Below are 6,154 nucleotides of genomic sequence, written 5' to 3' on the forward strand. Positions count from 1 at the left end.
GGTGGTAAAGTCTTCTTTGCAGATGTAATTAAAGTAAACAGATTTCTACCAACCAGCCCTAAGGCAGTCAGTTGGTTTTACCCTGCTCTGGAGACAGAGCTCTATAATGTCTAATAAATGCATTTGAAGCAAATTCAGATTTTAGAAATGTTTTCCAAGATCAGTTAAAATAATGTAACTTTTTAACATAACAGCTGAGACTGAAGAGTTCTCAAATTCTTTTTTTCCCCTGTGTTTGCACAGCTTTTCATTGTTTCCTTCTTTCATTCCTCTTCATACTGGCACAGGGTGCCCAGAGCAGCTGTGCCTGCCCCTGGAAGTGCCCAAGGCCAGGCTGGACAGGGCTTGGAGCACCCTGGGATGGTGGGAGGTATCCCTGCCCATGGCAGGGGGTGGGAAATGGATGAGCTTTAAGGTTCCTTCCCACCCAAACCACTCTGTGATTATTACTGAAAATACATCAGTATTACTGAAAATACATCAGTTGGACTTGATCTTGAAGATCTTTTACAACCTTAACAATTCTTTGGTTCTATAAAAGGCAAATGACTTTCAATTCAAAACACACTTTAAACCTTGAAATCTGTGGATTGAAGAATGAGTGAGATTTCACCAAAAACCATTAGATTTTACCATAACAAGTGTTTTGTTAGACTATTTTATCACTGGCTGTAGGTAATTTTGGAGAAAACAAAAAGAAGAGGCTTGTGATGTCAACCAGGGATGGGAAATACCAACAGAAAATCCTGAAGACCTCACAACCTCAATAAATCCACAGTTCTTATCTATCATTTCACATTTTATTTATTTAAGCTGACAGTGGACAGCAAAAAATATTTAACATACATAATTTTTTGCACTGACACAATGCTGGAAGCATTCTGATTTTTCTGCATTCTTTGGGTAGAAGTTATTGTATCAGAGACTGGGATTTATTTTTAGTAAAGCCTATTTGGATGTATTGTGGAAAAAATGGGGTTGCAGTGGTAAGGAAAGCATCCTGATGAAAAATCACTGGGCTTGGTGAACTGAAATGTTTTCTTTCTCCTAGACTAGACTGTTCTGAGGGTGACTTGAGCATCTTGAGTGTGGTGCTGGGAGGTTTTCCAGGTAATTCTTGTCATCCACATCCAAAATCCATGTTTGGGCTGCCTGACCAGAGTCCTTTCTACAGACCTGCTGTTGGAAGTGGGCAGGGAAAACTTCCAAGGGATCTGGAGAGGCATCCACTGCTGCAAACAACTGGTCCTAGAGAGCATCCAAAGTCCTTTTGGCTCCCAGTGGAGGGAGGCAAACAGCCAAAATAAACTTCCAGAGGAGTTTTCTGGGAGCTGGATGTTTGCAATCACACAGTTCTTCTGAACAAACACACCAAAGGTCAGTTTAAAAGGAGGCTCCTGGATTTGGGGGTGGTTTCATGGAAATCACTGGGGCTTTTGGGCACCATCCTGCAGGGCCCTGATTTCCAAGTGGTTTTTTCTCCCTGCATAACAGTTTTTGCAGTGCAACATTTGTGGGTTTCATCAGACCCAGTGTCCCCAGCCTTGGGGTCACAGTCTGGCTCTCAGGGCAGGTTAGAGCTGGCAGAGCTGTTTCCAACTGCAGATTTGAAAATTTGCATCAGAGCAGTGTGTGGGTAGAATCAGAATTCTAGAACCAGAATTTTTAAGGTTGCAAAAGACTTCCAAGGCCATTGAGCCCAACCATTCCCCCAGCACTGCCAAGGCCACCACTCACCCTTGTCCCCAAGTGCCACATCCATGTGGTTTTTAAATCCCTCCAGAGATGGGGACTCCACCCCTGCCCTGAGCAGCTGTTCCAGAGCCTGAGAACCCTTCCCATGAATAATTTTTTTCTAATGTCCAATCTAAACCCCCTGGTACAACTTGAGGCCATTCCCTCTCCTCCTGTCCCTGTTCCCTGGGAGCAGAGCCCGATCCCCCTGGCTGTCCCCTCCTGGCAGGAGCTGTGCAGAGCCACAAGGGCCCCCTGAGCGTCCTTTGCTCCAGGCTGAGCCCCCCCAGCCTCTCCTCCCAGGACTTGTTCCCTGGTGATTGCTGTCCATGGCCCTAAACAAACCCCAGACAGGCTCTTGGGACCACAGCAGTGAATATTCCAGCTGCTTTACTGCTGGGAGGATCAGCTCCCATGAGGCTGCTGTTACATTTCTATCATCAGAGATGGGGTTTGCTCCATTACACAGCTCCAGGCAGAGCTACAAATACATCCTCCATCACCTGGAGCCTTGCAGGGAGCTGTGCTGAGCTGGCCAGGGACGGGGTGCACTCATCCAGCAACAGCAGGACAGGCAAAGGTATAAATCCTAATTCAAGTGGAAATGAAATGCCAGACCAAGAAAGAGAAAATGTGGAATGGATTTTCAAGTGAAACCAGGTAAACCTCTACTACCTGGTTTTCACTTTTTGTTTGATTGTTTTAATTTTTTATTTAACGACATTGCTATATAATTCAACAGAATTTCACTGAAGTCTTCAGAAATGTTTGTTTGTCCTGAATTTGCCCCCTTTCTGCTGGAAAACCAGGAACTTGGAAACTGTGCCAAGGAATCTGCCTGATAGTTGGTTTTTTTTTTGGCTAGGAATCCCAGTGATTGGGTTTGATGTTTGGACTTGGTGATCTTAGAGATCTTTTCCAAGCCAAATGATTCTGTGGCCTGGGAGAGTCAGGATGGATCTATCACTCTTGGATTCTCAGGGTGGAGCTGGGCAAGGGAGAACCTGTATTTGGACAAGATTTCCCCTCTCAGAGGTCCTCTGGCTGTGAGATCCACCTCAGCTTCCTTCCAAAAAACCTAACTGTGCTGGTCATGGAGTGACCTGGTGGTCTTGGCTGGATAATCCAGGGAGGAGATGAGCTGTGAGAGCTGCCTGTGAGGAAGCTGGGTGCCTCAAGGAGCTCTTTGACAGAGAACAGCAGATCTGGCTTCTCCTCTGCCTGGCTGTTGCACTGAACGTGCTCAGCTGAATGCTGCCAAACAAATCTAATAGTAAATAATTTACTTAAAGGCAGGCAAAACACAAATACCAACCCAGGCTGTGAAAAGAGCCACTTGATCCTGACTCAATTGGACACAAATGGCAGGGAAAATTTGCAGGAATAGTTTCAAGCCATGTGTTGCCAGGGAACAGTCTGGTCTCCAAATCATATTATTGATATCTTGGGGTAATAAACAGTGAGGAGAAATTGAGGGGAGCCATGCAGGGACACGGCTGCTGTGAGTCCAAAGCCACCCTTGGTGATGGAATGGAGGGACCTAAGGATCATCCTGGCTGATGTCAGGTGCCTTCTGTTGGGAATAGGTCCATGAGAGCCAGGAGACTTGTGTCATATGTCTGGTTTCACATTCACAAACATGAATTCACCTGCTACAGCCTGCACAGCCCAATCCTTCTGAAGTTTTCGAAATTTTTGGGAGGAAACATCCATTGGCAAGAGACCCTCTGTCCTTGCTCTGTGAGGGCAGGGAAGGAAATCTGGGGCAGGGCAAAACTGCTGCCTCCACCTCCAGCCTCATCCTTAAACTGTGAGACCCCCACTGAGGAAGTTAAAGTGCAGATCCCACCTGCAGAAAACCCCTCAGACCCTGGGGATCCTCTGTCCTCATGGAGCAACAAATCCTCCTGTAACAAATTAGTATTTTAGGAGCCTGTAATCAATTTTGCTCGTTATTCTGGGTAATAGAATTAAACTGCTTGTGATTCACTCTTTCAACTGAATCACTGTGATTCCAGGGGCTGATAAATCTCAGGCTGTTTCCAGAGCATAGGAAGGATGTCTGTAGGCTGGGATGTTGCCATCCACGGTCTCTGTGGGCTCAGCTATTATTCCAGGATCACGCTGGGGCCACGTCCTGGCTTGCTGTGAACAGCAGCATTGATCTGCTTTGCTCTTTTGCTGCTTGAGCTGTTGCTGAGGGGCTGGGTTGGCACAGATGGACTGAGAGAGTGGAATTCACCATCTCTAACTTTAAGCTCTGAGCCCAGTCCTGAATGATCCCATTTTGTAGCCAACAGAGGAAAAGCAGGTGTCTTCTGTGCATGATTCCTATTTATTCTGACAGCTTTTTAGCAGCTGTTGGTGCAGAGATTCCCTTTGAAACACCTTCTTGATGGATTCACCTGCCCCAGTGAGGACTGCCCGGGGTATTTCATCCTTAGCCTTGGCATGGAGAGGTTTCTTTTGGGGACTCCACTCTTCCAACCAGAAGCACATTTCACACACAGGGAATGATGCTCCTGCCCTTCCCAGGAGGGTCTCACCAAAGCCATGAGGAAGCTCAACAGACTAAAACAGGCCAAGGAGTGGAGCCTGAACACAGACCTGCTCCATCCTGTCCCTTTTTGATATTTTCCCCATTTTCAAAGACAAGAGAGGCCTCTGAAGGGCTTTCCCATGGACCTTGGCCCCCAGCAGCATCCCCTGGCTCTCTCAGGGACTCCCAGTGCCCTTCAGTGGCTGCACAGGGCTTGCACCTCCTCTAAACCTTATTCTACATTTGACAATAATCCAAGTCGTTGTTTTGTTGATCTTTAAGAATTTCTTCTCTTTAAAGTGTGAAAATACCCTCCAAGCTCTAGGCAAGCAGAGGAGAGAAAACCAGGGCACATTCCCTCTAGGGGAGGGTCTGGAGCACAAGTCCTGTGAGGAGCAGCTGAGGGAGCTGGGAAGGGGCTCAGCCTGGAGCAAAGGAGGCTCAGGGGAACCTTGTGGCTCTGCACAGCTCCTGACAGGAGGGGACAGCTGGGGGGGTGGGGTGGGGCTGTGCTCCAGGGAACAGGGACAGGACAAGGGGAAACAGCCTCAAGTTGTGCCAGAGGAGGTTTAGTTTCGATTTTGGGGAAAATTTCTTCACTGAAAGAGTGGTCAGGCATTGGAATAGGCTTCCAGTGGAAGTGGTGGAGTCACCATCCCTTGAAGTGGTCAAAAACCATGTGGATGTGGCACTTGGGGACAGGGGTTAGTGGTGGCTTTGGCAGTGCTGGGAGAATGGTTGGACTTGATGGTCTTAGAGGTCATTTCCAAGCTTAAATATTCATTGATTCCTCTGGTTTATAGTCTGTATTTCACTTTTCTTTTGTGTGTACTCAGAAATAGCAAAGAAAAACTTATTTGAGAAGGCTTAATGAGAACGTGGGGTGTAAATAACAGGGAACTATCAATAAAATCTCATCATAACATACTTCAAAAACCCAAAAGTCTTAGTGCTTCCTCTTACCCAGCTGATGTGGGGTTTTGTTTCAGAGGGAGAGGACTCCACCGTGGCTGGAAATTGGGCTGTGTCCTTCCACATCCTGGCACAAATCCCAATTACCTGAACCTAATTCCATGTTGGCAAAGGCCATTAACAGAACTGCTGGCATCAGCTCCTGTGTGTGCAACCCCTGCTCAAACACCCTCAGAAAAAGAGTTTTTCTGTACAGCCAGGCAGTGATCACGCTGGTAAATAAGCTGGAAACTGCCCTTCTTGCCCCATAAATAGGAGAAAAATTGCAACCAGCTCCCACAGCAGCCAAGCTCAGGTGGTTACAAAGTCAGGGCTGACTCCAGAGGGAGCTTATCTTCTTTTCCAAGGAAACAAAGAGAGCAGAGACTGGGGAGGGCCAAGATGCTCAGATGCCCTTTGCTAACCCCTTTTCTGTATGGCTGGTTAGGTCTCAGTGGTTTGAAGCTCCTCAGGAGCTTTACCCAGCCCTCTGAACTGAGCCTGCTGCGCCGCGATCCGAAGGGAAGAACGAGGCCCAGGGATGTTTTCAGTGAGGGAGCTTGTCTGGTTCAAAGAGAGGATCTGAACAACCTCAGAGGGTTGGGAAATGAGCTGGGTGTCTGGGGAGGAGCAGGGATGCAGTTCAGGGCTCCAAATCCTTCTGGTGCAGCAGTTCCTGCTCCTGCTCAGAGCCTGGGGCAATAAAACCAAGTAAAGCCTGGCTGGCTGCAGGGCCCTGGATTTCACCTGAGTCATCCTGACTCTTCTGCTAAAACCTGTGACCAGAAACCAAATGATAAATGTGGAAATGTGGAGCATGTTACAGCTGCTGGGGTAATTTTTTTCTTTTCTTTTGCTCGTCTTAGTTAAATGCAGCTCTTGTGTCAGGAGGAGGAGGAGAGCCAGTGAGTCACACCCCACCCTCTGACA

This window comes from Haemorhous mexicanus, chromosome 6, assembly GCF_027477595.1.
Source record: "Haemorhous mexicanus isolate bHaeMex1 chromosome 6, bHaeMex1.pri, whole genome shotgun sequence".
Taxonomy (NCBI): domain Eukaryota; kingdom Metazoa; phylum Chordata; class Aves; order Passeriformes; family Fringillidae; genus Haemorhous; species Haemorhous mexicanus.